The sequence below is a fragment of the Neovison vison genome, chromosome 4 (assembly GCF_020171115.1).
Source record: "Neovison vison isolate M4711 chromosome 4, ASM_NN_V1, whole genome shotgun sequence".
NCBI lineage: Eukaryota > Metazoa > Chordata > Mammalia > Carnivora > Mustelidae > Neogale > Neogale vison.
The window spans coordinates 84,765,652-84,777,345 of NC_058094.1; the positions used below are offsets into that span (position 1 = coordinate 84,765,652).

Below are 11,694 nucleotides of genomic sequence, written 5' to 3' on the forward strand. Positions count from 1 at the left end.
GTCATTCTGTTCCCTATCAAGGGGCTGGGCTCTGTGGTTCTTGGTCTTTGGGGGCTTTTTGTGGGTTTTTTTGGAGGTTTAGTGGAAAGCAAATAGCACCAAGACCTCCATCTCAGAGAGAAGTCTTAGTCTGCTCCCCTCTGGTTGGTCCAGAACACACAAACTCCCCCTCTACACATTCTGCTGAACCATGATTCCTCCCACAGTCAGTGCGTGTCCCCAGCCACTATCACAGGGGTTGCCCGAAGGGCCCACTTGTCTCTGCACCCCATGCCACTAAACCTGCAAGTGATATTGGTCCAGGCAGCCCACTTCCAGTGGGCTGTCTGGGGTCTAGAGCTCATGGTTTCAGAGGTCATTCTCTGAGGGCTGAGAGATCCCCACCAGAGATAGTGCACGCTGAGTTCCTTCAAGCCCAGGCTGGTAGTTTCCAGACTCTTTGCCCATCCTAGAGACCACCAGCTAGCACCTGCAGGGAGCAATCTCAGGCACAGGTGTGGAGCGAGGTTGAGACTCAGGTCATGGAGTGCTCACAGAACATAAAAGTCTGTAGCTCTAGAGAGCACAGGCTGGTGCCCACATCAGACTCCCTCAATCAGGGGTGTGAGTGCGTTCATTGAGTGGTGGTGCAAGCTGAGCAACCCGGGGTGCTCTGGGACCAGGAACTGGAGGCTTTGCTGCTGCTCTCTCTGGCATGGGTGGTTACTGGCAGTGGCTGTCTTGAGACATGGGCTTAGGCCTGTGCCTGTGACCACCCAATTCCACCAGTTGCCCCTTAAGATCATTTGTTCTTTTTTAGTGCTTTTAATCAGACTCCAAGTTAATGCTGGTCCCCAATCACAGGGCACATTTTATTGGAGGTATTACTTTCCAATGAGTCACTTCTAACAGCTCCCTCCCTCTTCTACTTATCCTCCACTATCAGTCCAAGTGTTCCCACACCACTTTACCTCTCCACTGGTATCTTCTGCCCCCATAGAAATCCAAAAGTGTATAATCCTATATCTCATGCTGATTTCATGGGTGTTCAGAATATTCTGGTAGATAATTAGCTCACTTTAGGGGACCAGTTGAAACAGGTCTCCTACTTCTCCACCGTCTTACCCCTCCTCCTCTCCATCTGTTTTATTTCTAGGTATTGAGGCTCCAGGTTTTAAAAAGGGACTATTTATTGAGACCTCTTAATCTCCCAAATCTTGTGTTTGGGTTGGTTACATTAAATAAGAGAAAAACACTGTCAGTTGGAAATATGTGGAATACATGTGGAATGATAGAAGTTTCCATTTAGCCAGAGTTGGTAATCTTTTCTCTTGATGCATGTGAAAAGCCATGTAGAAATGTATTACTCCAATCATTTTTCTCATTATTATAATAACAGAAAAATGGTTGTGAATGCTTTAAAACAAAACAGAAAACTTAAAGTAAATGCTAACTGAAGGAAAATGGGAAAAATTGTTTTTGAGTGCATTTATTCATTTGCCAACTGGAAAAAATATCTATAACATCTACATATTTACTGACTTATATCAATGGTAATTTTCTGATTTCTTCTCCTTTCTGAGAGTTTTTTTTTTTTAAGTCTAAAATCCAGGAAGTTGCAGAAGTTGAAATGGAAGAGAAAAACATTGACAATGGATTATCTAAAATTTCCTCTTCCCAAATATCTAAAGCATATACCACTGCTTTCAGTGTAGCTCGTGAAGCCCCAAAATTCTGACTTCTCTTTACCAATCTGAAATAAGTCCAGTAAGGATTGTACTGGTGAGATACAAATTCTGTTCCTTCTTGTATAATAAGAAATTCAATTCTTTCTTTATCAAATTCCACCTTGGTTCTAAATTGTTTTATTTATTCCTAATAATATTTTCACTTTCCAATTGATCTTACCAAAAGGTAAATTATCCATATGCTGAATTGTCACAGTAAACAGTTGTCACAATAAGCAGTTCACAGAAATAGCTAACAACTCAGGCAAAGACTCCATTCCTTAGAGGACTTTGGAATGGAGTCTTTGCCTGAGTTGTTAACTGTTTCTGTGAACTGCTTATTGATAACAGTCCAGAATTGTGACCGAATATTGGGTGAAGGTCCTTTTTCTTCAGATCCTTTGCTGGAAAAAACATAGTGTCTGACTTTTTGTTTTGGTTGAGATGCAGTGCTATCTGATTGACATTAGAAACTTGTACTGATGCTTATAGCTTATATGGACAGTGGCTTACACTTAGTTCTTCAAAATCATTTTCATTTATTATTAATTTATGTTCATGAATGTCAAGAATACATCACTGTATATTTTTATATAGAGGTAGATTCATAAATTTTTGTTTTATATCATTTTTATCTGGATTTAACTTGGAACATACACTGGTTATTTCTCATTTAGTCCTCTCAATTTGCTTGAAGGTTAGGGGATGCATTCTGAAATAAACACAAACTTTTGTTCAGGTTCCTGGATTTCTTTATACAGGAAATGTGGCTCAATTACTTTCCTCTGAAGGCTTTCAGAGAAATACGTTGCAATTCTAGCTTTTCTTTTGGTTCAGATTTTTTTTCAGAACAGTTGCAATAATAGGAAAAAGGAATTGAATACTGTATTTTATTATTTCTTTTTAGGCATGTCCCTTTAAAGTCCCTTCAAAGTCAAAAATTAACTTGGATACAATATCATCAACAACTTGATAGTGGTTACTCTGTGCTGTTTCTGTGTTGTTCACTTAGAAGATGGGTTTCAAGAGCTTCATATTTCTGCAATATTTGCAGTATCCTTCTTTCTTCTCTTTCAAGTGGTATTGACTCTGGATTCCACCACACTTATTGCCATGTGCTTGAATTCTGAGTTTGCTTTTGGATGCTTAACATCGTATCTATCAAATGGACTGAAGAGCTTCTGAAGAAAGCAATTTATAAAAGGCAGATTAGTCAGCTAATGGTGAAATGGTCTATAAAGTTGGCTTGTATCATCCACCTTTACAAAAGGTTTTTTGAATATACCTGTTCTTGCTTTCTGGGTGCCAATATCTACTCTTTTCCCCATAAATATGAAGAATGTTTACTCCTCATGATACAGTATTTCATAATATACTATTTGAAGGAATAACATCATAGTCCTTGTAGCTTTTTCAATGAATGACTTTCCTCTGTTCAAACACACTGAATCTGGAGACTTAATAGAACTTCCACCATGGGTGGGATATGGTGAAGTGGTTTGTACAGTATACACAAATTCTGGACTTGGTACAGAAGAAATTCTTCCCAAGGTTTGTACAAATTTAACATCCCTCTCCCCCCCCATTTGTATGTATGTATGTATTTATACTTATTTTTTTAATTTTTAAAGATATTTAATTAATTTATTTATTTGACAGAGAGATCACAAGTAGGCAGAGAGGCAGGCGGTGGGGTGTGTGTGTGCAGGCATCCCGCTGAACAGAGATCCCAGGGCCTGAGATCATGACCTGAGCTGAAGGCAGATGCTTAACCAACTGAGACAACCAAGCACCTCTATACTTATTCATTTTTTTAAATTTAATATTATTTTTTCCGTGTTCCAAGATTCATTCTTTATGCACCACACCCAGTGCTCCATGCAATATGTGCCCTCCTTAATACTTACCACCAGGTTCACCTAACCCACCACTTCCCTCCCCTCCAAAACCCTCAGTTTGTTTCTCAGAATCCACAGTCTCTCATGGTTCATCTCCCTCTTCTGATTTCTCCCAATTCACTTTTCCTTTCCTTCTCCTAATGTCCTTCATGTTATTCCTTATGCTCCACAAGTAAGTGAAACCATACGATAACTGACTCTCTCTGCTTGACTTATTTCACTCAGCATAGTCTCCTCCAGTCCCATTATGTTGATACAAAAATTGGGTATTCATCCTTTCTAATGGAGGCATAGTATTCCATTGTATATATGAACCATATCTTCTTTATCCATTCATCTGCTGAAGGACATCTTGGCTCTTTCTACAGTTTGTTGATTGTGGCCATTGCTGCTATGAAGATTAGGGTATATATGGCTCTTCTATTCACTACATCTATATCTTTGGGGTAAATACCCAGTAGTGCAATTGCAGGGTCCTAGGGTAGCTCTATCTTTAATTTCTTAGGAAATCTCCATACTGTTTTCTAAAGTGGCTGCACCAACTTACATTCCCACCAAAAGTGTAAGAGGGTTCCCCTTTCTCCACATCCTCTCTAACACTTTCTTTATATTTGAAATAAGATACCTGACATTTTTGCTGAGAAATTTTTCAACTTTCCCTCAGAAAAGGTGACAGAAGGTAAGTCTCTGTAAAAGAGTTGTCCCCAAAGTGGTTTTAATAGATTTTTATGGTTTGTTACTGATTTTCATATATTTCAAAGACAGTCTTTTTTCTTTTTTTTTTTTTTCCTTTCATTTTTGACCTTGTCCTCTGTTGTGAATCCTCACAGCACCATACTTCATGGCAGCTGCTGAGTGTCTATATTTTGGGTCCAGAGAGGGTGTCATGCTAGACCACCATGAAAACACTGCTCCTCAAGGCGGATTTACTGGCATTTGCTTCTCACATCTATAGACTACTAGTAGTTTCCTAACTTTGATAATTCTATTTTATGTTAAAAAAATTCTTTTTTTTTAGGAAAAACATACTGAAATTTTAATTAAGACAAAGGGAAAGCATGCCTGCAACTTATTTTCAGAAGGCTTAGAAAAAAGAAATATAATTTGCTTGATAAATATGTTAGATAGATAGAATTAGATAAAATGGTAAAGCACATATAAAATTTTAACTTTTGGTGAATCTGGGTAAAATATATTGAAATTATTGGTGATATTTCTGCACATTTTCTGTAAATATGGAATGTTAAAAAGTTTAAAACAAGGGTAATGTCAGAGAAGCTGGTGATTTTTTTTTAAACTACTCATTCTAAAGTTTATTCTGATGCAATATTTAAATAAAGCAGGTAATTTTTTTTATTGTAGGATTTCTCATCACAGTTATTTACTCTAAAAAATTATCTGATTTAGTGCAAAGGCAAAAAACATAAAAAAAAACCAAATAAAATAAACCTAATGTAAATTTCAGTACCTTTCCCCAATAACATCCCAACTATTTTTAGACATTCTTAATTATAACACCCCTATTGCTCTCCATCTGTAAATATTTTATTTGTATATCCATCTAGTAAACCAAACCAAAACAACGAAACAGAACAAAATAAAACAAAAATTACATAACTTCCCTCATTGTTGTTTCCATTTTCAAGATAACTGAAATTTATTATGTACAACTGTATTTTTAGAAAGTGTACATGTTGTTATGCTCTGTTTTTTTTTTAAGATTTTATTTATTTGACAGACAGAGATCACAAGTAGGCAGAGCAGCAGGCAGAGAGAGACAGGGGGAAGCAGGCTCCCCACTGAGCAGAGAGACCAATATGGGGCTTGATCCCGGGACCCTGGGATCACAATCAGAGCCCAAGTCAGAGACTTTAACCCACTGAACCACCCAGGCGCCCCATATGCTCTGATTTTTTTTTACAAAGGTTGATTTTCAACCCAATTGTTTCCAACACTACTAATTTATATAACGATACGGAATACAATCAGGGATTTAAGTGGAGCAGATATGATTAGATATTACCACTCCCATCATATCTGTAAGTTGAATGTTACCTATTTTATTTATTTTCTATTTTAGTGTGCAATAAGCCATTGGTAGTTCTTCAGAAAAAGAAAAGAATTCAATTATATAACCTATAATGAATTAGCACTTTTAAATCATTGTTTCAATTGAGTTCACATTTCCTACACTTTAAACTTATTCTTAATTAAATAATTCTTACATTATTTGAAATACACAGCAGAAGCTTTTGTAATTATCAGAACCACCATATACCTGTACGTGAGATTTCTTCTTCCCTCTGTGTATCTTACCCTTCTTAAAGGCGAAAATAAGTAACTTTCTAAAGGAAAGATCCAGTAATCATTCTCTTCTTTAAAAGTTAAGCTGGAGTTATGATATAAAAACCTTCATTTTATATTGCATAATTTAGAATAATTTTATAATATGAAAGGAAAACATAGATTAAATAATCTGACAGATCTGTTAATAACTCATCTTCTTTGAAAGAAGGTGTTTGATTATTGGTATTTGATTTTACAGAAATCAATTTGATTTTATAGATATTTGATTTTACAGAAAGAGCATGAGATATAGCTATAGGTATGTCTAATTATATATTCACTGTTTTATTCTAAAATAAATAATAAACCCTCTTGTTGAAATCTGACAGAAATAAGTCAGTTATAAGGTTCAGATGTGAAATGTAGATATCGTATCTCTATAATACTCCTCGATGTGGTATTCAGTCACTGACATTAAGCAATCTGTCATTTTCCTAAATCATCAATATCCCACCTGCAGCTGACAGTTGCTGTCAGAGAAGGATAGAAACAGCTGCTTCCTAATTATGAGGAATATGAATAGAGAGATGTAAAAAAAGTCTAAGCTGAATAATTCTTGGGGCTGATAAAAATCTGATTGCTGTGGTAGAAAGCAACAACCAACTAAAATTTGGTGGAGTACCTTTTAAAAAGGTTCACCCACACATGAAGAATCTGCTGTCTATGCCCTTTATAGGGGTGTACTTAGATACTCTTATAAATCTGAGGTAGATGTAACTAGATTATAAAACCTTTTATTTAAGAATTTTAGTTTAGAGGCACCTGGGTAGCTCAGTTAGTTAAGTGTTTGCCTTTGGTCGTGATCCTGTGGTCCTGCAATTGAGCTCCCCCACCCACTGGTCATGGGAGCCTGCTTCTCTGTCTCCTACTCTCCCTGCTTGTGCTTTTTCTCTCTCTTTCTGTCATATAACTAAATCTTAAAAAAAAAAATAGTGTAATAGAAATGTATGCTCTCCAAGAAAAAATTTTGGGACCCCTGGGTGGCTCAGTCAGTTAAAAGGCTGCCTTAAGTTCAGGTCATGATCCTGGAGCCCTGGAACCAAGTCCCATTGGGCTCCTTGTCTGCATGCCACTACCCTGCTTTTGCTCTCCCTGAAAAATAAATGAAAGAATAAATAAATAAATAAATAAATATTTTTAAAAAATAAAAGAACATTTCAAAAATGTTTCTTCCTGATTTTCATTTGTTTAATTTGAAAACAATGGATTAAACACTTCATTTCAACAAGGAGATGGGCATTTATAGGTATTATTGTCTATAACTAATAAAAAATAATTTTAGCAACACATTTCCCCCTTATTAAATAATTTGCCTATTCACAATCACTTTTCTAAAAATTTTTAATTTATTTTTTAAATTTCTTTTCAGTGTTCCAGAATTCATTTTATATGTACTACACTCAGTGCTCCATGCAATACATGCCCTCTATAATGCCCACAACTAGGCTCACCCAACCTTCCACTCCCTGCCTCTCCAAAACCCTCAGATTGTTTTTCAGAGTCCACAGTCTCCCATGGTTGGTCTCCCCCCTCCAATTTCCCCAAATCCCTTCTCCTGTCCATCTCCCTATGTTCTCTGTGTTATTCCTTATGCTCCACAAATAAGTGAAACCATATGATAATTGACTCTTTCTGCTTGACTTACTTCATTCAGCATAATCTCTTTCAGTCCCATCCATTTTGATACAAAAGCTGGGTATTCATCCTTTCTGATGGAAGCATAATCTTCCATAATATCAATGGACCACATCTTCCTTAGCCATTTGTCCGTTGAAGGACATCTTGGTTTTTTCCACAGTCAGATGACTGTGGCCATTGCTACTACGAATATTGGGGTGCAGATGGCCCTTCTTTTCACTACATCTGTATCTTTGGGGTAAATACCCAGTAGTGCAATCGCAGGGTCATAGAGTAACTCTTTTTAATTTCTTAAGGAACCTCCACACTGTTTTCCAAAGTGGCTGCACCAACTTACATTCCCACCAACAGTGTAAGAGGGTTCCCCTTTCTCCACATCCTCTCCAACACATGTTGTTTATTGTCTTGTGGATTTTGGCATCGATTGAGAGGACCATGTGTTTCTTCTCTCTTCTCTTATTGATTTCTTCTATCACACTGTTTGATTTGTGAATGTTGAACACCCTAGCAACACGTGCTGGAGGGGATGTGGAGAAAGGGGAACCCTCTTCCACTGTTGGTGGGAATACAAGTTGGTGCAGCCTCTTTGGAGAACAGTGTGGAGATTCCTCAAGAAATTAAGAATAGAACTTCCCTATGACGCTGCCATTGCACTCCTGGGTATTTACCACAAAGACACAGATGTAGTGAAAAGAAGGGCTATCTGTACCCCAGTGTTTATAGCAGCAATGGCCACGGTCGCCAAACTATGGAAAGAACCAAGATGCCCTTCAACGGACGAATGGATAAGGAAGATGTAGTCTATATACACTATGGAGTATTGTGCCTTCATCAGAAAGGATGAATACCCAACTTTTGTAGCAACATGGATGGGACTGGAAGAGATTATGCTGAGTGAAATAAGCCAAGCAGAGAGAGTCAATTATCATATGGTTTCATTTATTTGTGGAGCATAACAAATAGCATGGAGGACATGGGGAGTTAGAGAGGAGAAGGGAGTTGGGGGAAATTGGAAGGGAAGGGGAATCATGAGAGACATTGGACTCTGAAAAACAATCTGAGGGGTTTGAAGTGGCGGGGAGGTGGGAGGTTGTGGTACCAGGTGGTGGGTATTATAGAGGGTATGGATTGCATGGAGCACTGGGTGTGGTGAAAAAATAATGAATACTGTTATGCTGAAAATAAATAAATTTAATTTAAAAAAATAAAAAATATCTATAAAAATATATGATATACAAAAAAAAAAAGAAATATAAATGAGCTTTCCACAAAGTGTGTTTATCTCTTACATTCCACTAGTGGGAATGCAAAGTAGAACTGGTACCACCAATGAAAGATAATTTGTCATATCTAATAAAATTATGAATTTATTTAATATTATATTATATTATTATGTGATATAAAATTATGTATATATGTATATTTACCCATTATTCTGGCATTCCCACTTCTAAGAAAGTCTAAGAAATTACTCCAAAATCAAATTGCCAAAAAAAGAATAAATAAATGAGTGTATAATGCTATTCATAAACAGTACTTTCATTTTTCTATTAGTTTTTTAATTTATTGAAATTTAAAGACATTCCAAGATCCTTCAGAATTTGGAGTCAATTTTTTTTTATTATGTTATGTTGGTCACCATGCAGTACATTATTTGTTTTTGAAGTAGTGTTCCATGATTCATTGTGTGCATATAATACCCAGTCCTCCATGTAATACCTGCACTCCTTAATACCCATCACTGAGCTAACCCATCCACCGACTCCTCTCCCCTCTAAAACCCTCAGTTTGTTTCATGGAGTCCATATTTTTTCACAGTTCATTTCCCCTCCGATTCCTCCCCTTTACTTTTCTCTTCCTACTTCTAATGTCCTCCAGGCTATTCTTTGTGTTCCACAAATAAGTGAAACCATATGATAATTGACTTTCTCTGTTTGACTTAATTCACTCAGCATTATCTCCTCCAGTCCCATCTATGTTGATGTAAAAGTTGCATATTCATCCTTTCTAAAGCCTGAGTAATATTCCATTGTATATATGGACAACATCTTCTTTATCTATTTGTCTGTTGAAGGGTGTCTCATCTCTTTCCACAGTGTGGCTGTTGTGGAAATTGCTGCTATAAACATGAGGGTGCATATGGCCCTTCTTAGAGTAAATACCCAGTAGTGCAATTACTGGGTCATAGGGTAACTATTCTTAATTTTTTCAAGAACCTCCACACTGTTTTTAAAAGTGACCTCACCAACTTGCATTCTCAACAACAGTGTAAGAGGGTTCCCCTTTCTCCATAACTTCTCCCAATATTTTTTGTTTCTTGCCTTGTCAATTTTTGCCATTCTAACTGGTATAAGATGGTATCTCACTGTGGTTTTGATTTGAATTTCCCCGATGGCTAATGATGATGAACATTTTTTCATGTGTCTGTTTGTATGTCTTGTTTGGAGAAGTATCTGTTCATATCTTCTGCCCATTTTTTGACTCGATTATTTATTTTTTAAGTGTTGAGTTTGAGAATGTCTTTATAGAACTGGGATATCAGCCCTTTGTAGTGTCATTTGCAAATATCTTCTCCCATTCTGTGGGTTGCCTTTTTGTTTTATTGACTGTTTCCTTTGCTGTGCAGAAGCTTTTGATCTTGATGGTCCCAAAAGTTCATTTTTGGTTTTGTTTCCTTTGCCTTTAGAGACATGTCTCAAAAGAAGTGGCTGTGGCCGATGTTCTTCTCTAGGCTTTTGATAGTTCCCTGCCTTATGTTGAGGTTTGTCATCCATTTTGGGTCTATCTTTGTGTATGGTATAAGAGAATCATCAAGTTTCATTCTTCTATACATAGCCGTCCAGCACCATTTATTGAAGAGACTGTCTTTTTTCCACTAGATATCTTTCCTGCTTTGTCAAAGATTATTTGTTTATAGAGTTGAGGGACCATATCTGGACTCTTTACTCTGTTCCATTGGTGTATGTGTCTGTTTTTGTGCTTGTACCATGCTGTCTTGGTGATCACACCTTTGTAATATATCTTGAAATCAGGCAACGTGATGCCCTCAGGTTTGTTTTTGCTTTTCAAATTTTCCATAGCAATTTGGGATCTTTTCTAGTGCCATATAAATTTTAGGATTATTTGCTCCAGCTCTTTGAAAAATGCCAGTGGAATTTTGATCAGAATGGCATTGAAGGTATAGATTGCTCTAGGCAGTATAGACATTTTAACAATGTTTATTCTTCTGATCCATGAACATGGAATGTTTTTCCATCTTTTTGTATCTTCAATTTCTTTCATGAGTGTTCTGTAGTTTCTAGAGTATAGATTATTTACCTTTTTGGTTAGGTTTATTCCAAGGTATCTTATGTTTTTTTGGTACTATTGTAAATGGAATCAAATCTCTAATTTCTCTTTCTACAGTTAAATTGTTACTGTATAAGAAAGCATCTGATTTCTGTGCATTGGTTTTGTATCCTGCCACATTACTGAATTGCTGTATGAGTTCCAGTAATTTCGGTGTTGTCTTTTGAGTTTTTCCCATAAAGTATCATGTCATCTGCAAAGAGAGAGTGTGACTTCTTCTCTGCCAATTTGAATACATTTTATTTCTTTTTGTTGTCTGTTTGCTGTTGCTAGGACATGTGGTATGATGTCGAACAATAGTGGTGAGAGTGGGGGCGCCTGGGTGGCTCAGTGGATTAAGCCGCTGCCTTCAGCTCAGGTCATGATCTCAGTGTCCTGGGATCGAGCCCCGCATCGGGCTCTCTGCTCAGCAGGGAGCCTGCTTCCCCTTCTGTCTCTGCCTGCCTCTCTGCCTACTTGTGATCTCTCTCTCTGCCAAATAAAATAAATAAAATCTTTAAAAAAAATAGTGGTGAGAGTGGACATCTTTCTGTGTTCCTGATCTTAAGGGAAAGGCTGTCAGCTTTTCCCCTTGAGAATGATATTTCCTGTGAGTTTTTCATAGGTGGATTTTATGAAATTAAGGAATATTCTCTCTATCCCTATAGTTTGAAGAATTTTATTCAGGAAAAGATGTTATATTTTGTCAAATGCTTTTTCTGCATATATTGAGAGAACCATGTGGTTCTTCTCTCTTCTCTTGATTTGCTCTATCTCTT

At 36.9% G+C, this 11,694-nt stretch overlaps 1 pseudogene; it reads right to left on the reverse strand.

Annotated features, from left to right (window-relative positions):
* Positions 1-1,284: 1,284 nt before the first annotated feature.
* LOC122905363 lies at positions 1,285-4,492 on the reverse strand (annotated as a pseudogene).
* Positions 4,493-11,694: the final 7,202 nt, after the last annotated feature.